Raw genomic sequence first — 24,990 nt, 5'->3', positions numbered from 1 at the left:
CGTATGCGGAACGTGTGCATCACACGCTGGCATACGTCGAAAAATTTTCAACATGCTGAAAATTAGTCGACGTACTCGGTGTACTACGACGTATGCCAGCGTGCTTCAGCGTGCTCTTAACGTATACAAAACTTACCCATAACGTATTCGACGTGTGCCAGCGTATTCGGCAAATTTTTCATACGTCGGCATACGCTGGCTAAAACGTCAAGGTGTGACAGCGGCTTGACACTTCGATGTCTAGTGCGGTTATGATTTGAATCGTCGAGCCGCAGCCTATTAATAGGCTACGCCATGTGATCGTCGGTGATACGCTGCCGCACGCGCTATGCATAAGTTTGACTATCTTTGGGCATAGGTTGTGAACGCCGACAACACGCTCAGTATTCATTGATATAAGTTATCTATATGTTATCGAAACGTTCTGTGTACGTTACTAATACGTTATGCATATGTCCAACTCATTATGAATACGTCCAAAACTGGAAAAAAAACATCAATAGTTCAGCGTATGCCAGCGTTTTACATACATTTTGATACCTTGCCATATGCTGGCTAAAACGTCAAGGTGTGACAGGGCCTTTACCAGTTTGAGCCCGAAGCAGGACAAGCAGAGGAATGGCGATGAAATTCCTGGAGTTCATGATGTTCGGGAGGACATCGAAGGAAGACTGGGAAATAACAACTGGTTTACGTTACTAATACGTTATGCATACATCCAACTCATTATGAATACGTCCAAAACTGGAAAAAAACATCAATAGTTCAGCGTACGCCAGCGTTTTAGATACATTTTGATACCTTGCCATATGCTGGCTAAAACGTCAAGGTGTGACAGGGCCTTTACCAGTTCGAGCCCGAAGCAGGACAAGCAGAGGAATGGCGATGAAATTCCTGGAGTTCATGATGTTCGGGAGGACATCGAAGGAAGACTGGGAAATAACAACTGGTTAGACTAAATCCTATTCGTAATTCAATAATGTAAATTCGACTTGCATGCTGCTCGATATCAGAAATATTTTAGTGAGGTGACGTGACTAGCGCAGCTTAGCGGACATGTTGCTCCGTGGCGAATTAATCACAAGCAAGGCCGGCGCATGTCATCGGCCGTATCTCTCCGCACATAAAACGAAGCAATCTCGCTGTCCGGATACGATGAAAACTTGTGTGCAGAACACACCTTGCGACACAATTGTCTAGAGTAGTCCGATAAATCTGACGTTCTGTTGCATTTTTATTTATTTCATTCCTACTGCCGTCATGTAGCGCCAGTGGAAAACAATGAAGAAAAGAGAATAATAAAAGAAACCTTCAGCATGTCAGATTTATCGGCCGAGTCGGACGGACGACGGATTTATCGGACTAGTCTAGACCAGTGTTTCTCAACCGGGGTTCCCCGGAACCCCAGTGTTCTGCAAAAGGTCGCTAGGGGTTCCGCGAGAAACAGTAATAAATAGGCTAATGTATTTTTGAGTAGTTTTTGTTTGATTTAATATTTGTAATTTTACTATACACGTACGGCATATTGTTGGAAACTCCTTGGTTATTATAATAGAGGCTTCAACCACTTATATTATTTACAATTATAACAACCATAGGGAATGTATTTAACGATGTCTATATGGCGCCAGTGTGAAACCGCCCTCACTGGTTAGTGGACGTCCTGTACGCGGCGGATTCGTGTATCATTGAGTGACTGACTCAAGTACGGGACGCATGCACGGTGTCCATCTATCTTCTCTGTGCTTCCGAGCTGTGCTTCCTTCAAAACGTACTTGATTCTTCGAAGTCTTCGGCTGGTTGGCCTTTTTAACACCTCCATATGTGCATATGGGTTATGATCATGGGATCTCAGGTTTAAGTCCCAAGATCTGGGAAAGTACAGGGGCATTATGCTCCTAAATAATGTCATGAAGGTGCTGGAGAGGATTCTGGACGGGAGGATAAGGAAGAATGTGGAGATGGAGATCGGAGAACAGCAGCAGGGGTTTAGAAAGGGTAGGGGGATGACAGATGGAATGTTCACACTGAGACAGCTGGTGGAGAAGAGGTTGGAGGTGCAAAGTGAGATGGCATTGGGATTTGTGGACCTGGAGAAGGCCTACACCAGTGTCCTGAGTGAGTGGTAATGGCAACACTGAGATGGATGGGAGTGCTGGAAACAGAAGCTAGGTTGGTGGAAAAAAGTACAAAGGAACGAAGGGAAGATTGTAGGTTGGTCCAGGGATGTCTGAGAAGTTCAATGTGAACATTGGTTTGAGGCAGGGAAGTGCTCTCAGTCCACTCATGTTTATCATGGTGATGGAGCTGGTAAGCAGGAAGGTGAGCTTGAGGGGAAGTATGGGGAGGATGCTCTATGTGGATGATCTGGCTGCTGTGGTGGAGAGTGGGTGGGAGATGCAGGAAGTACTGGAGGAGTGGAAGGAGGCATTTGGGAATCATGGGCTGAAGATGAGTATGAAGAAGATTGAGTTGATGTGGGTCAGGCAGAGAAAACAAGTAGAAAAGATATGAAATGTCATAGCCCCCGGTTTTTTCCCCGTAATTTTGCTGTATAGAGTTAAAGGGCGAGCCCATATTTATGTACAACTAAAATGGCCACCAGTCCAACAGTTGGCCATCTTTGATCAGATCGCAAAATAAAGTGAGGAGCACGTGTATGCAATCATGCACTGTGCTTGTGCCAAGTTTGAACAAAATCGGACCATACATGTCTCAGAAATGGTTGGGGAAATATTTAAGTAACAAAATGGCCACCAGTCGACCATCGTAGATCTGATCTCAAAAAAAAATAACGTGCATATGTAAGCCATCTTCTTTATCTGTCTGGCAAGTTTGAACAAGATCGGTAAATGCACGTCCAAGAAATGGTTGAGGACGCGTTCGACACCGGGTTGTTGTTTGTTTTTACAACTAAAATGGCCGCCAGTCGGTCGTATTGGATCATCTGTCAAAAAAAAATTACATGAATATGTGTCCCATTATGTGTTGTCTTTGTGCCAAGTATGAATTAAATTGGTCTGTACATGTCCAAGATATGGTTGTGGAGGCACATGAATAAAGGAATATCAGGTTAGAGGGGAAGGAGGTCAGACAAGGAGATAGAGGGTGTTCCAAAAAGACCTGGAAACTTTTGTTGTTAATTTATTTAGAACCACAAATGATACAACGATACCCTTTGGTTTATATGATATAGAAACTCATCAAGTTTGGAGCACACCATCAATATACTTCAATGTGAGCACCGTTTGTTGTGCCCAGCTCATCTAGGTGGTGCAGAAGGTATTGTCATGTTCAGCTCAGCATGTTCACGTACACCACTGCACATGCAGCTGTGATCTGAGAACGAAGATCCTGCAGGTTTGCCACCTTGGTGTTGTAGCCAACATCTATGACAAACTCCCACAGAAAAAAATCAAGGGGGTTATGTCTGGTGATCATGGGGACCAGGCGGTTGGTCCATTTCGGCCAATCCAGCGACCTGTACATTTTTCATTCAGGACGGCTCAAATGATAAAGGCCCAATGAGGGGGTGCACCGTCCTGTTGAAAAATGATATCGGGTTGCAGGTCTTCAATCTGTAGGAAAGTGAATCCTTCCAACATATTCATGTAAATTGTTGAGGTCACTATCCTCCGTAAAGAAAAACGGACGCACCAAGCAGTCATGGAGAAGGCCACACCACACATTGACCTTTGGACTATCGCGTATGTGTTCAATGACCACGCGGGGGTTTTCAGAGCTCCAGATCCTCACATTGTGCCTGTTGACCCTCTCCGATGTACGAAAGCAAGCTTCATCTGTGGACATGACCTTTTTCAGGTAATCTTCGTCATCCTCTATGCGAATGAGCATTTCCAAGCCAAATGCCTTGCTTTTGGGTCCATCATTTTGTTTGAGTTCCTGCAGGATCTGCACCTTGGAGGCATAAAGCTTCAGTCTTCAATGTAAAATCCTGTGTGCAGTTGTGTTTGGTAGTCCCAGTTCTCTGGATGTGCGTCAGATTCCTTTTCTGTGACTTTGTTGAAATGATTCAGGCACTCGTTCAACGTCTGCTGCACTTGTGCTTGGTCGACCAGTACTTTTCTGTTTCTGACAACATGTAGTCTCCTTCAACCTCTTGTACTACCACTCTCTGATACTAGTCCATGATGGTGGATTCCTTCCATACCTTGTACAGAAATTACGCTGAACTTGCTTCTCCGATCTTATATCGATGAACCATTCGACACACTGAGTTTTCTCCTGTGGAGTCATCATTTTGTTTTGAATTAAACCACCAGACCTGAAAATAAAGAAAACTTTATGAGTTTCTGCATCATATAAAACACAGGGTATCGTTGTATAATTTGTGGTACTAAATATATTAACAACCAAAGCTGTCCCGGTCTTTTTGGAACACCCTGTACAGTAGGTTTGAGTATCTGGGAGGCACGGTGACCGGATTGGTAAGTCCGAGGTGGAGGTGTGGAGGAGGATTCGGATGGGTGCGAATGCATGGAAGAGGGTGGAGGGATTAATGGCAGACAGAAAGATATCAAGAAAATTGAAAGGGAAGGCTCTGATGTTGTGTGTCACGCTGGCCTGCCTTTACGGTCTGGAGATGGTGGCACTAACAGAGAGACAACAACATAGGCTGCAGGTTTGTGAGAACAACTGAGTCAGGAGGATTGCGGGTCAGGAGGGAGAAGATTGGTGTGCAGATGAGTTTGATGGGGAGATCGGTGAAATGCTGGCTGACTTGGGCTGGACACTTGGTGTGGATGGGGGAAGAGAGAAAATGGCAAAGAGAGTGGATATGTTGAGGGAGCAAGGTAGGAGGAAAAGGGGTAGACCATGGTTGAGATGGGAGGATTGTGTGAGTAGGGATATCTGTAAGGTTGGGTTGGTTAGAGAGTGGAGAGAGTTGGCTGAGGACAGAGGGAGGTGGAGGAGTATCGTGGTCATGGCAGGGCAGAAGCTTGGTGTCATCGCACTTCACCCTTATAAAGGGAAGATAAGATGATTGTGTTGATTTGTCTTTTGTCAGCTTACATACCTGTAACCTGTAAAGTACTGTAAATGTAAATCTACTAATGTCATTTGATTCTGCATATGATTTCCTTTATCCTTCTGATGCCAAAGTACCCTACTCTGTTGCAGAGCGTTGGTGCTGCTAAAGCAGTTTCTTGTTAAGGGTTATACTGGGTGGTTTGCCATTGCCTACCCAGCGTTAGTTCCTCCCTTATTACATCACTCTCCTTAAAATACCCCACAAAGGTGGTTCAAATGAATGCTATAGCTTTGTTAACAGTCGTTAATGTGTGCAACAGGTTCACTGACAATACCACTTGCCTATGGATGGCCGTCATCCAGGAACACCTCGCGCTGCGCCAAAGTATACTGAACCAAGATAGTGGCCAAGAATATGCGCTTTAATGGGCCACCCCCCTGCAGTTTTTGATTAAGGCCAAGATTAAATTTCCAAAAATTCATCACAGACTTGAAATAGTTTGATAATCACACCATATCCTTGTAATATGTGCACACCTGGTGAGCAGTTTAGATAAAATGAGAAACTGTCGATTCCCTATCGCACAAATCACAGCAAACCCTCTCTAAAATAAATCTAGTTAAAACGTTATGCATCTCATTACACGCTTCCCAACTTGGCATGTCTTCGGATTCCTTTATAAGGCTATTTATGCAAGAACTGACTTATCCTCCATCGAAAAATGTTTCCTCGTGCGAATTTGGAAAATTCAGGTTCATATTCCCTTGCTGCAACTATACAAGACAGAAAAACAAAATTATTTTCAATGCCCCTCGCCTCACTCACTCCATGACCGACTGTGAGATTGGTGCGGTCTCACAAAGCACATTTAAGTGTGTTTTAACAAAGATTTAAGTGTTATGATGTATTGTTTTTAATTATTAGAATGACTATTTATTTTAGATCTTGTCTTGGCAGTTGCACATTAAGGAAAGAAATATATCACCATACCTACCAATCACAGATGTCCTCATTTGCTTTGTTGACCAACTGCGTGTTTCTCCAACGGCGTATGGTTCCGACCAGGTCAACCATCCTTGAGGGTTTATATATAAGTGCTTCAATCGGCCACCAGTGCCACAATTTCACACCTGGGTTCGCCGCTGATCGCAATACCTGGGAAGAGTAGTGGCAAAGAAAGTTTTAAGGAGCATTTGTTATTGCTTTTGGAACATTCATCAGGTTTCCCTTTGGACAATGAAGGGCTTTGGAAGTGACAAAGTTATAGTGTGTGTCACTGGTCTAAGGACTCATCTCATGTGCAAACCCAATGAAAGCTGGGGTCTAAAGAGAATATGTAGCGTCAATAGTGGTTAAGCAGACATAATGAAGCTGTGTAAAGTTTCCATAAGCACTGAAATTGCAAGGCATAAATAAAGCTCCAGTTCAATGGAGGAGGAAGCTGAAATAAATGAAGTAAGAATACCAAAAAAAAAAAAAACCCTCAAAGATCATAAACAATGGAACTGATTGGAGGAAAGAAGAATTTGTTTTAAGACACCTTCGACTCCATTTTGGGAGAAAGACCAGAAAAAGTAGAATTGGTTGTTTAAACTCAGCTGACTGTGCTGTACCATCTGGTGGTATTCAGAGAGGTCAGGCGAATGCACATGTGACTTCAGTCCTCGACCAAGGATGTTTAGCCACTGGATATATAAACGCTACCAAGCTGTCCTGGCTGACCTATTCACCTCACTTGGTCTGGTTCTGCTCGGCTGATTGGAGCATATAAACACGCCTCAAGAGGAAGCTGGCGTGGAAACTCTTAGTGAAGATTATAATGGCACGTGATAGGCAAGTATACAAGAAAGGTGTGAAAGTCTTCAGGAGGGGATTAACCGAAGTGATGAGATAGTACTTAAGCAACAACCCTATAAGTACTGCAGATGCAATAGCTTCTGGCATCTACACAGGGCATGAAAGGGTGAAGACCTCATTGTTCCTCAACCTCACTCTTTTAAATAATTCCATCAATGGACGTAAAAGCATGGAGAGATCCTGGGCCTATTTCATGCATGAATGTTATCCAGGACTATGGCTGGAAGGATAGCCAAGAAGTATGTACACTGCATCTGAACTGTCTCGCCTGGGGTTTAAAAAACAAATAAAAAAATATATACACATAGTCAAGGCTCGTGGAAGAGCTAGTACTGGTACATCGAATGGATGAGGACACAACAGAACAAAATGAACAGTTGAGAGAAGAAGAGGGAGACAACAACAGCAGAGTTGAAGGCCAAGATAGAGGCAGACTTGGACAAACAATAGGTGTGGGGAGGAATGGGGGGGGGGGCAGGGAGAGGATGCATGGAGTGGACAACATGGATACAGAAGGAAACTCTCAGGAGGCAAATTAGAAATTTGGAAGGAGGAGGGATTGGGGTTTGGGTTAACAAGGGTAGAAAAGATCATGGTTTTGAATCCTGACCCAGGAATAAAAACTGTCATCCAGGTGTTTCACAGGCAGGGCAATTCATCAATGTGTGTGCCGTCCCTTGGATGGACGTTAAATTGGTGTCCCATCTGCCGGCATTCGTTGGTGGACGTTAAAGATCCCAAGGTGTCCATCGAGAAGAGTGGGCGAGCTATTGCCGGCATCATGAACAAATTGCAAATTCCAACCCTAACCTACAGAGGGCACTGCATCAGTGGCACAGCTATGCCAACATCAAATGATGCCACCTGCAGCCATGTGGTACAAATGAAAAAAAAGAAGACTATCCAGGATTATAGGCTTTACTCGTCGCAGCTGAAAATGAATGGATGAAATCAACAGAACGTTAAATGGAGGTATGGTATCTGATGTGGGAAGCAAGGAGAAGCTGAGTTTTCTGGTGTTAACAGGGAGAGAGACAGAAAGAGACAGAGAGAGTAAGGGCAAGCATTGTTGATGCAGAATGGGAATAAGTCAGAGGTGTATTTGTCAGAATGGGGTCAGGGTTAAGAGATAACTTGGGGGGGGGGGGAGGGTGAGAATAACTGATTTTGACAAAGAGGGTCAGGGTTTATGGGTTAAAGTCAATGGGAATGGGACTGAATGAAAAGTGAAAATAATGTGGGGGCACATGATGTGACATACAGAAGGACTGAAGTGTGCACACAACACCAACAAACAGATGGCTTTACAAACTTCTGGAAAAAACAAACAAAACAAACAGGAAAGAATCATACCATCAACCTTCGAGTCAACATCATCATCCAGTGGAGCTTCAAGCTTTTATAGAATGATCCTGAAACGGTTTCAATTTTTCCACAACTGCCCCTCATGTCTTTCAAGTGGGACAGCAATTTGTGACATTTCCTGGGACCAGGAACATTTAAGTGTTCACAGAGTCACCGTAACACTTGCCCGTTTGGACCCAAAGGCAGCATTAAGGTCACGGACTACTTTGACTGCACCTCCGTGAATGTTATCTCCAGAATCATGTGCACTCTCTGCAAGAATATCTATATCCTTGAAACCAGGCAAAGACTGCCAGGCAATTGCTTCCGTGAAAACTTGCTCGATGTAAGAACCAACAGCACAGACATCTCCAAACCGTTTGCTCGACACTCAAACTCAACGTTTCCGGATATTTCTTCAATCACATGGCAGTCTCCAGCATTTCTCTCCATTTCAACATCACGGACAGTTGTAAAAGCAAAGAGAAAAGCATTATCTACAGGATCAGCACGCTGGCTCCCCACAGGACAAACGAGCGCTTTTCATGTAGTTATCCCTCCTGACTCTTACATATTTTCAATCGTTTCCCTCTCTTTATTTCCCCCCTTTATCAGCTCATCCCACGCACAGTGGGAGACAGGGTTTTGCAATCGCTTCTGTGTGTGTCTGTCTGTCTGTCCAGGCCATAATTATTTTGCCATTTGAGCTTTTGTCATCAAATTTTCAACAAACCTTTATTACGAGAATATAAACAAAATATTTAGTAATTGGGTCCAAATGTGAAAGGGCAAAATCAGAGTAATAATAAATAGCCATTATTAGTCTTGCTGCAGCATGTCAAGCACAAGACTGCGGGCTTCTTTTTCACCTCTTGGGAATGAGTTTTGGGACTGTGGTTGATAGGAGAAAAGCCGATTACATGGAGGCCCCTCCCTGTAAATTGTTTATTTCTCGGCAGGGAAAATGAACAAAAGCGTTCAGGGCTTCTTCGGTAACCACAGAGTGATAATGATTGTGCGTCAAGTGTGAGATGCCCTGTTTTTTTAATTACTTCCGTGTTTCTTTATTTATTTACCATTGAGCTTCAGTGTCTATGCCATGCCGTAACATTTTTACTATCTGAAGGTTTTGGCTTTTTTCCACCAAAAAAGGTAAATTCGATCTGCTCCGCTAATTTGAGCAATAAGCAAGAGCAGACCCGCTCTCAGGTGAGATTTCACCAGCTTCACAGCAGGCTTCCTCAGGCCAGTAGACCCCGAGTCTCGGCACGTGTCCGGTTTTTATTCCGATGCAACCGCTCATTTCCGGTCACATGCTGGTGCTTGAGGTCAAATGGAGGAGTGCTTTCTTATTTTGAAAACCTCAAGCAAAATATATGTCGAATCACATCATCGATGGGCTGCTCTGCTTTTTTTTTGTTTTTAAACATGTGATCTGGTTTTGTACATGTGTAGGTGAACATGTGTGTGTGTGTGTGTGTGATTGTTGTTTTTGTGTTTCTGGGGCACAAACATGACTATGGTTTCATGTCCGTGTTGGATGTGATAAGGTGTTGGTTGTGTGATTGTTGGGGTTTGTAGTTGGTGTTTTGAAGATTGCGTCTGTTGAGGTAATGTGTGTGAGGAAAGCCGAGAGCTGGCTTCACAGTTAAGTTTTAAGTCCTCTTATAGGATGTTAAGTTTGAGCTCCAGTCGTCTTGTTAAATAACATCAGGTGGGTTGATTCAGCCTGACATCCTTCTGAGGTCGGCAAAATGAGTACCGGCTTAGTGTAAACAGGGGGGGCAATGCATCAGCGGCACAGCCGCGCTCCCAGCAATGATGCAAAGAGCAGCCACAGGCACACAAATTCTCTATGTAAATGTGTATCGTGTAGCGCCACCTCCAGGTGGGGGAGGCTATTACAAGTCTTCACCATTTACAGCACAGTATTCCTGTCCCCACGTTTTCCAGTGCAGCGAGGTGTTTTGAATTATAAGCAGTAGGTATGTTTTTACTTCTTGCACGTAACCTGGGTTATTTATTTTTCCTCTGCAGAGCTGTCACTTGCCTATACACCACTCAAATAAAGGTATGCGTCAGATGAATGTGTTTACGCTTTGATCGCACGTAGGGCGGGTACTCTGTTCGTGATTTTAATTTTCGATCTGTATGAAGTGTTTTGTATCCATCCTTTCTTGCCGGTAGATTCATCTGTGTTGGGTGTCACATGAAAACCAAGGGCATGAAAGGGGCTGTGAGATACGGGCTGTGAGATATCTCACAGTACAGGCTGTGAGATATCAAATTTTTGACGAGTTGATCAGAAAGTTTTCCAAATCTTTCGTTGTGGAGAGACATAGCCCTTTCTCGCAGGTATGTTTCCAAGTATTTTCGGCTTTTTAAAAAACTTTGTGAGCCGTTTCATGCGACAATCCTTATGTGACACAAATGATATATATATATATATATATATATATATATATATATATATATATATATATATATATATATATATATATATATATATATATATATATACTGTATATATATATATATATATATATACTGTATATATATCTTTGCGAATTCGCGCCCGCCGGCGTGCGAACGGCCACGTAACTCGAATCGCGGCACGTCGCCCACCGGAAGGACATTCTGTCGTGACCCTCTCGGAACAACGCCGGGAGCTAGTCACGGGTGGGGGTTTAACCTCACCATGATCGTGCCAATTGCCCACCCACGCAGGATAGGGTTGCTCACCAAATTCGATCTACCTAAGTACCTGTGAGAGTGGTCGACTGGGCGATCGTACCACGCCACAGGCCGACTCCGGACACGAACCGCTCAAGCGGTTCCGTTCCGTGCTACAGTGATAACTGAGCAGTGTTATCGTCGGGCTTGACGGTTCTGATTAATTACCGGGCGTTTTAAACCCACTACGAACCCCTTACGTGATGCAAGATGGAAAGTCAAACGAAGGAAAGGACGCAGCGAAATGGGGAACAAGTTCACACAAGCACGTTTAATTGCACACGCAGACCAGCACGGAAGGCACTTATACAGTCACAATCATCATGTACAATAAAGCAAAAGCAAGTCAAGAAATGGCTCGTATACACAATCACAGGCAAAAGAGATGTCCTGACTAAACCCGACACACGGCAACACTTAATCAGTTTTACTTCAAGGACAGGTGCCACCCAGAGTCATTTACACAAACCCAAAGGAAAAGAGAAAGTTGCGACTTCCCTGCACGCGTCGTCCAGCGTCGCGTCCTTGACCTCGAATCCGAGCCTCCCCCGATGTGGTCTGCGACTCGCACCTCGCGCCGGCACGTGTAGCCGCTCCGCGCCACGAACGGGGCTTCCGGCACCTGGCAGAAGGCTCGCCCTCTCCCGCTGTAGACGGCGACAGGGCCCAGGATGAGGATGCGCCGACTTGACTCCCTCCAGCTGGACTCGTAGGAGAACTCTCTGAAGAACTCGAAGACGAACGAACCACCAACAGCAACAACCACTCGCAGACGAGCAAAGAGGTAGAGGAGGAGGAAGAGAGTGGAGGAAGAGAGAGAGAGGGCGCCCCGCCCATGTTCGTCCTTTATAGCGTGGGGCTCCGCCCTTCGCTCCGCCCCGTTTTCAGCTCCACCCTCCTTCGAGAGGGTTCTTGAAAAGGGGCGTTCCCTCACCCCGACCGCCTCACGCTGTTCATTCACCAATCGGCGGCGAGCTGCCCTTCCCCCTTCCCTCACACCAAGCGCGGGAAAGAATGGCGGGAAAAGCCCACCAGCATCGTTGGCGGTTTTTGTTTGTTTGAAATAAAAGATAGAGAAAGAAAAACGACTAACTGAAGGATCGCAGCCTGAATGGATCACATAAATTCCCTCTATACAACGGGTTTGGGCAAACTACACATGTACCTACAGAGATATCTCACCTGAAGGCCCTTGATGGTGTAATGCGAATTTCCATAGCCGTAACAATATATATATATATATATATATATATATATATATATATATATATATATATATATATGTATATATATATATGTATATCCAGGCGCTATATGTCTATGCTCGTCTACCTCATGAGTATTTGTATTTTGTTATATTAACCAATTCCACCATATAATATTTCAAAATAATTATATTTTTGAGCACTTTTTGGAATGATGTGACATTCACTTCGTTCTGTTCTCGAGTTATTGCATTTGACCTTTAATCGCAGGAACTTGTGATTTTTTTTGTCGGTTCGGTCCATACTACATCTCTGCCCAGTTTGTTGGTGATCTCCAGGTCAGTTTTTGACATAGAAAGATTTTTAAATGTTCACATTTTATGTCATTGTGTTTTTTGTTCAGGTAAAACATTTCATGTGGGATCCCAGTGGGACCTGACAGGCAATTCCGAGATCAGATTTGATGAATCAAACAGGAAAATGTGTCACTCATTTCATCTTATGTGAAAACTTCACTTTTGACGTCATTTTCTGGGAAAACGTGACATCACATAGAAAAAAAATAATGTAAGGGATACTTTTGATGTGCCTTAATTCATAGAATCTAATGCAAAAAAAAAACAAAACAAAAAAACCACTTCTTTCTCTGATGATCCATTCCAGAGTTTTAGTTGGAAACTAAATTTTTAACCCTTTCATGACCTCGACCTTGACATTTGACAAAGGTCATTGTTGGCCTCATATCACACTTTGGTTGAGCCATACTCCTCTCCGACCAAGTTTGGTAACAATCAGTCCAGCCATCACCGCCAAATACCCATAATGGTGTGGAAAGACGGATACCCAGCTGGTCAATCTAATATTGTCAATCTAACGAGACGAGAGAGCTGGTCAATCTAATATTTTGCTAACCTCCTTTGGGGGTGAGGTATGAATCGATTCTTCGCCTGAAGATGTCACCATATTATTGGCCCTCCGATAGAAAGAGCCTCCCACGTAAGGTTTTGCAGGGAGCCACCCACATACTTAGCAGAGGCTCTGCCTACTGCTTATAATTCAAAACACCTCACTGCACTGGAAAACATGGGTACAGGAATACTGTACTGTAAATGGGGAAGACTTGTAATACCCTCCCCCCACCTAGAGGCGGCGCTACATGATACACATTTACATCGAGAATTTGCATCCCTCCCTCTCGCCCCCACTCCACAAAACCACCGGAAAATATAAAAACACATCAGTACATTAATTGGCGTCATACTGATTCTATGTAGCAAGTCTGGTTGTAATTGTGCCAGAACTGTAGGAGTAGCGTGACAAACAAACGCACAAACAAACAAACCCACAAGAACCAGTCCATGAATTATAGTAAGGATAATTGTATTGAGAAATTTATGAAACCTCCCACCACCTGAGAATGGATAAAACAACAGCAACAATAACCTCCATGGCAAAAATAAACTGTGCTGTGAAATGTCTGTTTTCACGTGTTTTTCATCATTAAGATTTACAGATAGATGTGCAATATGTTTGTGAAGGGCAACATGACATCTTTTCATTAACCCCAACAGTGAAGCGATTGACAGCCAGTCGGAATGCAAGGCTAGTGATATTAGAAACATCTATGTTGCACAACTGGACTTTCAAGATCCATTGAAAGTCTTGCAAGCTGATGTGGGAGGTCCCTCTTTGTGGGTGGCCCCCTGCGGCTGTGGGCTCCACGGACGCCTATCGGAGGCCCTGACAGTAGGTATGTTTTTACTTTATGCACATAACACAGGTTATTTTTGCCTATACAGAGTTGTCAGTTGCCTCTGCACTGCCCAAATAAAGGTGTATGTCAGAAGAGCATGTTGCATGTTTGGAACAAGATCACCCATAGGGTGGGGACTCTTTGAGTTGAAATCTAATATTTTGCGAGGTTGTGTGGTGTTGAGTTTTGTGCACCTGTTCTTTTTGACAGGCTTTTCCATTAGTGATATGTAAAAATGATCGAGGACAGACAAGGCAACCATCCATCCATCCTTTGGGACCATACTCTGTGCAGAGTGTTGGTGCTGCCTGAGCAGTCTCCTTGGCTATTGCACACAATCCTGGATCGGTCACCATTCCAACACAGGATACCAGCATGCTGGCACTCATTTCACCGACCTCAGAAGGATGACAGGCAGAGTCAACCCCACCTGACTTTAATTCAACAGGTGAGAGGGATTTGAACTCAGGATCCTAGGATCCCAAGCCCACCACCCCAACCATTAAGCCAACACCAGGCATAAAGCAACCATATGTTGGTAATAATACTAATAATTAATATTGTTATATCCTGTTGATTTAATCCATTGTTCTACCTGTCCGCCAATGCTGATCGACACTAACCTTCACGAGCAAGACTACATTTTCATTCTACATCTGAAATTAGTCTTGGACTACCACAAACAACATGGAACCCAATGTTTCCCTGAATTATCCTCTTCTACAGTGGAACAATGCATGAGGGTTGTCTGAAAATAAAGCATCCATTGTGCTTGTAAATCTGCTGGACAGTCAGTGAGCTTTTCTTGAAGCCTATTTGATGAGAAGCCATCAAAAGCATCCTCCACATGTTTTAAAGAATATTCTTGAATTTTTTTGGAATACACATACTTTCTTCCAAACAGCATTATTGGCTGTAAATACATACATCCACAAGCAATGCCCTTTGTGAGCATTTTGAACTTTCTACCTGAGAATATTAAAAGTTCCAAGAAGACATTTTGGGATCTGATTGTTCTTTCTTTGAGAAACTTTCTTTCACAACTTGTCAGGATTCTAAAGCAGAAGTCAATTCGATATCGCCTGAGTCAACAAAAGACCTACTTTGATCAACGCACAACATCAACAGGCATTCCTGAGAAAAGGCCAGACAGACTCGAAATGGCGAAAGCAAGTCCATTAGATGAGTGATCTTTCGTCTAATGAAAGCGTGCCGTCCAAGACATGATCTGGAATGAGATGTATGCTTGGCAGCAAATGACCACATTTTATTTTAATGAGAATTATAAGTGAGAAGTCAGTCTATCAAGAGGCCAGAAGTACAGTCTCTTCAAAGAAACAAGAGATGGGATGAGTTGTGACATTTTGTTTTCCAACAACATTTCAACCTCATGGAGTCGTGAGAACATAAACGACGTGAAGAATGAGGACTCGTACTGTTGCATTCATGACTAGTGCAGCAAGAAATAAATGGACAAAGTAACAGTTTATTATTCGGGGACAAGATTTTCACTTGGAGTCAAATTATCATAAGACAGGTGTTCAGACCCTTCCTGCAATGATGCAATACCGCAACTTTTGAATAAATAACATAAGAATGCGAAATGAGACCTTTTGCTTTTCATCTCCACCACCAAAACTGAAGGAGGTTATGTTTTCACCCCTCTCTGTCTGTGTGCAGGATATCTCAAAAAGTTGTAGACGGATCCGAATGAAATTTGGTGGGCAGGTTGGGTGTAAGACAAGGACGGACTGATTCAATTTTGGTGAAGATCAAGATTCAGACTATTAGACTTTTAAAGTGATTCTTCACCATTGAGAGATAGGGCCAAAAACGATATATAGCATGATATTTCAAAAATGTATTGGGCCCAATATGTTCTCGTGGATCAGGCATTACGTGGCGGAGGTATGCGCTCCACCAAGTGCCCTTCTAGTTTTTGTGTGTATTTCCACTGACTCGTAGCCTGGTGTTGGCTTAGTGATTAGGGTGGTGGCTTTGGATCCTAGGGTCCTAAGTTCGAGTCCTGTTGGCCACTGAATTAACATCAGGGGATTGACAGCCCGTCATCCTTCCGAGGTCGGCAAAATGATCACCAGTATACTGGTAATCGGGGCACTGCATCAGCTGCATAGCCACGCCCCTAACCAATGATGCAACCAGCAGCCAAAAAGGCAGCACACGATGGAAACCCTGACTTGATTCTGCTCGATTCTGCTCGGGCACTTTTCACCTGCCGTTCCTGACGTGAAATCTGCAATTCAAATTGACTTTTAAACATAAATTTCAGCATTTATAAGAAAGAGTGGCAATTTCAAGGTGATAAACCATAATTGTTCTGTTCTTGAATGCAAACCGGATTCATGGAAATATAAGAATATACATATTCCCCTTAATACAATTAGCTAGTGGCCTACATGGTTATAACACACATGAACACAAACACAGAAATGGACCGACGCTTCTCCTTTCACCAATAGATGCAAAAATCGATTACAATTTCTCTTGTGGCTTTGAAACCAAACAAAAATTGATTTATAATGACCCCTCAACCCACACAATTCCCACTCACTCCCCGTCCTCCCAAACACGATTAATGGTAAATATCATCATCTTAAACTTATCCTGTGCATCGGCAAGCCCTAGATATGACCTGCCCAATGCTACTAAGAAGCATAAGGGTTTGGGTAGAATGCTCTTCTAAGAACCATCATGCCTTTCACAGCCCACATGGTAAGGCGTTTGCAGTATGGGCTGTGAGATATCAAATTTTTGACAAGTTGATCAGAAAGTTTTCCAAATCTTTCGTTGTGGAGAGACATAGCCCTTTCTCGCAGGTATGTTTCCAAGTATTTTCGGCTTTTAAAAAAACTTTGTGAGTCGTTTCATGCTACAATCCTTATGTGACACAAATGAGGCGCCCCGATGGATCTCATTACTCACGGTTTCTGCACATGCACGCTGAGCATTCAGGTGCAGATTACGTCATTTTGAATGATGGCTTACATAATGTGCACGCACACACATGCGCTCACGCGCGCGCACACACAAAAACACACACACACCAGCATTGGAGAGCATTTTTCTTCACAGGTGAGTCATATGCATTAATTGATTATCTTGCTCCTTGTCCACCTGCACATGATCACATTTACTACCGAATTCTACTTCATTGTTCCTACCTCCTCACCTGTTGGTTCCCATCAATCAATTTGTCCAATTATATCAGTCTTCCCTTGAAACTGCAGATTGGTTAGAAAGACCCTGACATATCAGCGACCTTTTGTCCTCTCATTGGTCGTTTGTTTATTCTAGATCTGTCCATTTCCCCATGAGCATCCCATCACCAGTATTCAAGTCTTCCATCCTCAGTCGTTCGGCTCTTCCATGAATCCCGAAACGTGTATCAAACAAAAGGTGCACGTACGCTGAATAACCAGCCTGAAATCCCTTCATTGTCGATGGTATTTAATTATTATGGTTTTCGCAAAGAAACGAATGCATGCTCAGTTAGCATATACAAAGGCTGAAACAACTGAGACAAAAAAATTTAAAAACCAGTAGAAATTATTTTAAGCCATATACCTTCCAGGGGAAGATACAAAGCATTACAATATGTAAACAGCGCAATAAAAGATAATTTGTGCAACGGGTTAAGACCTCGGGTTTCTTCCACAGCATTATTCTGAAGGTGGTTCCGCAAACGGTTTCGAAATTTAAATACCATTCCCAGTATGTCAGGATTCCAGGTTACCACTAGTGCTTCACCTGCAGCAAAGGCGTGTTCAAAATTAATGCGGAATAAGGTCACGCTTAATCCCGACTCACCGATGTAATAACATTATGCCTCTCTCCCATGTTCATCTTTCAAAGGGCATTGTGGGTGGGGTGGAGGTGGGAACTAAAATAGAAGCTCAGCGATTTTTCAACTACGCATACCATGGACATTTTGTATTATTCACAGTATTGTTAAAACTAATACCGTGCTGAACTTGCGAGTATTACATTTGGTGACAAGGGCATGCGTGGTACCTGAACATCATATAACAATGATTACCTGCACTGACTTGCAGAAATGCAGGTAAACACAACCTCAAAGCAACACGTGGAAGTTAATATTGAATTTCACATGAAAACATTTTCTTCGCAAATTAAATTTCTGCAATACAAAATTGTACATCAACTGCTTTGTCGATAAATCAGCGCCAACGCTCCCAGAACAACCATAAGGCCAAAGTTGGTATCATATGTCATAAACGTCACGTAATCGTCATCATCATCATCATCATCTATGATACTCCATGCAGAGAGTCAGTTCTGCCGATGCAGTCACGAACAAATTACAAATTCCTGCCCTCACTTTCCGAGTCAGAGTGGCGACTGGACCAGGAATGTAGCCTGGTCCAGTCGTGGTCCAGTCGCCACATTCCTGGTCCAGTCGCTACATTCCCGGTCCAGTCGTGGTCCAGTCGCTACATTCCTGGTCCAGTTGCCACTCTGACTCGGGAAGTGAGGTCAGGACTTTGTAATTTGTTCATGGTGCAGACGATAGCTTGCCTCCTCTTCGAGAAGGACACCATAGGATCTCTAACGTGAACCAACTAATGCCGGCATATGGGGCACCCATTCAACGTCCATCGCAGAGACGGCACACATATTGATGAATTACCCTACCTGTGAGATTCAAACGAAGTTTGCAGCTGGGTGTGGATTCAAACGAAAACTAGACAGCTGAGAGGCGAGTGTGCATACCTCGAGAGTTTAGGCCATCCTGCCCGCCGCCATCACCTAATACAGTAAGCCCTCAAATATCGCGGGTTCTAATATCGTGGGTTTTGACCAATCGCGGGCAAACTAATTGTGTTCCCATTGCGTTATCGTAGTGTTTCCTTTGACCAATCACGGTTTTTGAACTGAGTTGAGTCATCTTTTGTGTCCCATGCATGAATGATTACTTCCCATTACCGAGCCTTGTGGTGTTTCGCGTGCACCGTTTTTAATGAGCCGAAACGTAAAGTGATGGACAAAGTTAATTGTGCCAAAAGACAGAGAAAGGTTATGACATTGGGCGAAAGATCAAGTTGTTAGATCGGTTGGCTCGAGGAGAAAATGCGGCATCTGTACGGCGGTCTGCCATTATGGGGAGAATGATTGCAGGTAGAACCTTCCCCATTGTATTCTTCCTCATTATCCAACGCCGTATTCAAACGTCATTCTCCAACCTTCATTATCCAACTACATCTTCAAACCTCATTCCCAAAACTTCATTTTCCAACTCTGTTCGCACCTCATTCCCAAAGTTTCATTCCCTAACTCCATATTCGAACCTCATTCCCAAACCCTTAATTTCTGACACCTGGACTCGAATCCCCATTCTTATACTTCATTCTCAAACGCACATTCTTAACTGCGGCTCATGTGAAAAATTGAGGTGCCAAAGCAGGTTTTTAACACCGACGAGATGGGATTATTCTGGAAGAGGATACTGTACCTCGCAGCTTCCTGTCCAATGATGGGAGATTCAGAAAAGGTGGTTAAAGATCGTGTTACTGTTATCCTTCTCCATTATGGCAATGTTGCAGGCGGCTTTGTCGTAAAGCTAATGTTGCTTTTCCAATCGTCTTCCCCGCTCCCCCAGCTCTCCTCTCATCCTTCACCCGTTCAACGCAACCCTTTAACAGCGGCATTCCGAGCTATGTCTTGCATTTTCTATTTGCAGCAGAGGCTTACATCTATCTATAATTCCAGCAATCTGTGTGTCTGTGTGTCTGTCTGTGACCGCTGTTTCTCGACAACCACTGGTCCGATCTAATTGAAACTTGCAGGTATATTGCTGGGGCCCTGTGGATGTGTCTTTTCAAGGTTTGATATTAATTGGACAAGTGCTTCCAACGTTATGGCCATTTATTTACCAACTAATGACAGGACACGTGCTGCGTAGGCGTGGCCGATGCGCCATTTAGTTACCAATCACAGGACACGTTGCTGCGTAGGCCGGTGCGCGGCCGGCCGACGATGACATCACGTGCCTTGCCGGTTACGATGGGGATTGGTGCCTTAGTTACCGTGGCGTAGGAGTGGCAATGGTCAATGGCAGCGAATGTCATGGCAAGCAAAGACAGGGAGGTAAACTTGATTTTAATTAACTCTGTGTGTGTAAGTATCACAGCAGTTGTTACTTCATTGCAAGCGATAATTTGTGGAATGATGTGAACAATCCGTACGGGCACACACCACTTCGGGAGAGTGATGACTTAATGTATTCAAATAATTTCTCGATTTCTTCTGCGCATTTATAGATAAACACAATGCCCCAATCCAGTCGTCATTTACGAGAGCGAAGGAACGGCCTGTGTGTTTGTTTAAAAAAAATTGGGGGGGGGGTTGCATGTATGGGCACGCACATATGGGCACGCGAGGGCGAAGGAACGGCCTGTGTGGTTGTTTCTGGCTCGTGGTTTGAAAGTTGTTTTTTTGGTTTGCACGTACGTGCACGCACGTATGGGCACGTACTAGTATGTATGAACAGGGTAAACACCCTCACCCATTTTGCTGTTTTGCAAAAAAATCGAAAGGTAAAAGTGTGTTTTTGTTTAATTACACTGTATTTATTGTATATACATGTTGATTTCAATGTTAATATGATATATAATGTATATATATTATATATATATATATATATATATATATATATATATATATATATATATATATTTTATATATTGTTGCAGTTCTCAGAACCGCATGCATACAACAGATAGGTGTCCCGAGACAGTTATGTCATTAATATACATGTAGATAGACCCCTTCCTTTTGTTTAGTGGGAAGACAAGGGAGTGCGTTGCGATGGGCTAATAGGTTATCAAAACATTTTTCCCTTCTTATTTCATTCCCACCTTTTCTTTTCTGAGGTAAATCTTCCTCGCTTGCCCCTCGTCTCGTTTACTACAGCGTGACGATCCACAGTGCCTTCTGCCTCGCTTGCCCTCTCGTCTCGTCTCATCTACCATAATGGTGCATCAACGTCTACCCGATACCAGACATGTGCAGCGAGTCATGCAGTAAGGTGGGCGGGCTGCACCACCGTCTACCCAAAACCCGGCCCAGGCTGGTGGACCACGTGAGGGGTCGGAGCCAGTCAGAACACCCGACTCGGGCGAAGACGTTGGATTCGGCATGGCCCCTCCCCCGAGCCTCGGGCTCTATAAAGGATGGAGAAATCTTCCATGTAGTGAAGAAGTGTGTGTGATTCGGAGTGGTGTTTTCACGTGGTGTGTTCCTGCTTCTGGTCTCCGCCCACGTCTTGCCTCTACGAACCACCTCCTGCGTCTTGACTCTGCCCACGTCTCACCTCGACGAACCACCTCCTGCTTCTCGCCTCCGCCTTCTGGTCTCCGCCCACACGACGTCGACGAACCGCCTCCTGCCTGGTTCCGCCTATTGCTCCATCCTCGCCCTCTGGACTCCGTCCTTCTCCACTCAAGCTCCGCCTTCAGAACACGATTTCCACACGCGCAGCTTGGTCCAGAGACAACGTAACTATTGTTGGGTACCGCACCATGGAGCATCCCTCCCCCGTAACGTCCAGGTACCGAAAGCTATAACCTCAACTCCCTCCCTCCCTGGCTGCAAAAGTCCCTTTTCATTGGAGTTTCTTTTTCTGTGTGTGTGTGTCTGAGTGTGCTGGCACCTGTCTGTTAAGTAAGCCTGGAGAAGATCTTTTATTGTTGTTACTGTTAATAATCTCGCATCAAGTCTGCACTGTGTCTGCTTTAGTAAGTTGCTTGTATTATTGCTGCACCCCACACCTCTCTCCTCTTTCCCTCCGTTCCATACCCAATAAATCTTTGTTGTGCCACATGCTTTACCTCGCTTGCTGTAAATAAATAATTATCCTTAGGAATGTTCCCAGCTCGCCTTCGTCTTTTCTCTCATTGGTCCAGCATGGTTCGAATGTAAGTCTAGCTGGGTCTTTATTCCCAACAATCCGTTCCTTCTAGCCGGTACGTCCTTGGCAGTGTCGCTCGGCTGCATCCGATCTGGTAGAGTGATCCGATCTGGTAGAGTGATCCGGTTCGGACAAGGCGCACCGAGGATGTGGTTCCCCGGTGGTTAATTAGGTAACCCAATTCACCCATTGGCGGAAGGATCCTAGATCACACGGTTGAGTTATTGGCGTCCACGGTCAGTTAAGCGACTCGCCGCGTCACGGACTTATCCGTGAGTGACGACCTACAATTCCGGGGAGTCTGGTGGGAATCGATGTAGCTTCCCCCACTTAGTGGTCTTCTGACCCGACCCCGCCGGCCTGCAACAATATATATATATATATATATATATATATATATATATATATATATATATATATATATATATATATATATATATATATATATATATATATATATATGTTAATTGGCCCCCATTGGACAACGGGGGCTTATGGATTTGGTCTCGATTTTCGTGTCTGTGCGTGCGTGTGTGTGTGTGTGTGTGTGTGTGTGTGTGTGTGTGTGTGTGTGTGTGTGTGTGTGTGTGTGTGTGAATGTGTGTATGGGTGTGTGTGTGTGTGTGCATCCGCAACCATATCTCGGACATGTATGGACCGATTTTATTCCTACTTGGCACAGAAACATCACATGATGGAATACATATGCATGTCATTTATTTTTGACATCAGATCCAAGGTGGCTGACTGGCGGCCATTTTCGTAAAAAAAAAAAACCGGTGTCGAACACGTCCTCAACCATTTCTTGCACATGCATTTACCATGTTGTTCAATCTTGGCGCACAGATAATGAATGATTGCTTTCATATGCACATCATTTTTTTCGAGATCAGATTCAAGATGTCCGACTGGCAGCCATTTGTTAATTAAACGTGTCCCCAAACATTTTTCTGACATGCATGATCCGATTTTGTTCAAACTTAGCACAAGCACAGCACATAATGGCGTACATTTGCACCTAACTTTATTTTACGATTTGATCAAAGATGGTCGACTTGTAGACTGGCGGCAATTTTAGTTGTAAAAAAACCCGATGTTGAACACGTCCTCAACCATTTCTCGGACATGCATTTACTGATGTTGCTCAAACTTGGCACACCGACAATGAATGAGGCTTACATGTGCACATCATTTTCTTGAGACATCATATCCAATATGGCCAAATGGCAGCCATTTTAGTTGTAAAAAAAAAAAATCTGTTGTCGAACATGTCCTCGACCATTTCTCGGACATACATTTTCCGATGTTGTTCAAACTTGGCACACAGATAAAGAATGAGGCTTACATAAGCACGTCATTTCTTTTTGACATCAGATCTAATATGGCCGAGTGGCGGCCATTTTAGTTGTAAAAAAAGAACCCAGTATCGATCATGTCCTCAACCATTTCTCGGATAAGCATTTACTGATGTTGTTCAAACTTGGCACCCAAATAATGAATGATGGATTACATATGGATATCATTTTTTTTTTCAAGATCAGTTCCAAGATGGCTGACTGGCGGCCATTTCATTTATAAAAAAAACTAATGTTGAACACGTCCTCAACCATTTCTCGGTCATGCATTTACCAATGTTGTTCCAAAGTTGGCACCCAGGTAACAAGTGATGGCTTACATATGCACATGATATATTTTTCGAGATCAGATCCAAAATGGCCGATTTGTGGCCATTTTGTTACTTAAATGTGTCCCCAACCATTTCGATTTTGGTCAAACTTGGCACAAGCAGAGTACATGATGGCATACACGTGGCCCTTATTTATTTTGCAATCTGATAAAATATGGCCGACTAGTAGACTGGTAGCCATTACAGTTGTACAAAATATGGGCTAGCCCTTCAACTCCACACAGCAAAATTACTAAAACAATGGGAACTATGGCATTTTACGTCTTTTTTATTCGTTTCAATTGTAATGTGTTTATTTCTGGTTGCTGTCGATCTTCCTCTATATTTTCTCAAAGTCGAGGAACCGAACCCCCATCTTCCCATTGGCTCTTGGTTTCCATGATCATGATTTTAACTATCGCGGCATTTTCCAGGAATCTAACCCCTGTGATATTGGAGCGTTTACTGTCAAAATAACTCTTGTTTAAACATAGCTAAACTCAATATTCTATAGCAGATCATTATATATATATATATATATATATATATATATATATATATATATATATATATATATATATATATATATATATATATATATATAGGTGTACCAGATCCCTGTGTCGTAAGAGGCGACCAGGGTTGCGTCAGGAAGGGCATCCGGTGTAAAACATGTGCCAAATCACTATGCGGATCATATGGATGATCCGCTGTGGCGACCCCTAATGGGAGCAGCCGGAAGAAGAAGATATATATATATATATATATATATATATATATATATATATATATATATATATATATATATATATATATATATATATACACACTAGGTGAATGCACCCGGCACTGCCCGGGTTCTTTTTGAATGAATTTAATCTTCTATACATATGTCTGACGCGAGCAAAGAATCAGTTCCCTATTGGGCCATGGCAGTCATAGGCTAAGGGGGTTGGTGAGGGGGAATCACACCCCCTCCCCCCTGGCCTAGGGGCCTTGCCACATAGCCTATAACCTTCCCAGGGCCCATCCTGACATTTTTTGTTTCAGTGGTTAGCTCCTATCTTTCACCTTTCAGGAGATTAGCGTGTGCAGACAAACAAATAAACAGACAAACAAAAACTTAAAATCATATGTTATATATATTGTATATGGCGTTGGCCCCATGTCAATCGGCTGAACTTGAAAAATTAACATTACGAAATCAGGTGATGACGTCATAATTCGGAAACCGGAAGTCGGAAGTACAATTCTTTTACATCAGGACACTCCCGGGTACATGTTCTGTCAGCATGTGAAGTTTGGTGAGGATTAGTCCAATACTTTTCGCGTGCATAGGTCACAGAGAAACACTTTCAACTTTGTATATATGTGTATGTATATATATATATATATATATATATATATATATATATATATATATATATATATATATATATATATATATATATATATATATATATATATATATATATATATATATAGTTATCT

The 24,990-nt window shown here is 43.3% G+C and overlaps 1 long non-coding RNA gene across 4 annotated transcripts in view; it reads right to left on the bottom strand.

The window, feature by feature from the left end:
- The window catches only part of LOC147013882 (uncharacterized), a 128,312-nt gene that overhangs the window by 58,636 nt on the left and 44,686 nt on the right, over positions 1-24,990 (bottom strand). For 3 of the 4 annotated variants that reach the window (XR_015050554.1, XR_015050553.1, XR_015050555.1), the window contains one exon: positions 5,988-6,148. The exons of the other annotated variant lie outside the window; for it this stretch is intronic. This is a non-coding gene — a long non-coding RNA (uncharacterized LOC147013882). The remainder of the gene's footprint in view (positions 1-5,987; positions 6,149-24,990) is intronic. 4 annotated transcript variants of the gene reach the window in all.

This window comes from Eptatretus burgeri, chromosome 13 (genome assembly GCF_056783735.1).
Source record: "Eptatretus burgeri isolate ZD-2024b chromosome 13, Ebu_testis_v1, whole genome shotgun sequence".
NCBI classification, from domain to species: domain Eukaryota; kingdom Metazoa; phylum Chordata; class Myxini; order Myxiniformes; family Myxinidae; genus Eptatretus; species Eptatretus burgeri.
This window is presented reverse-complemented; position numbering and strand designations above follow the sequence as displayed.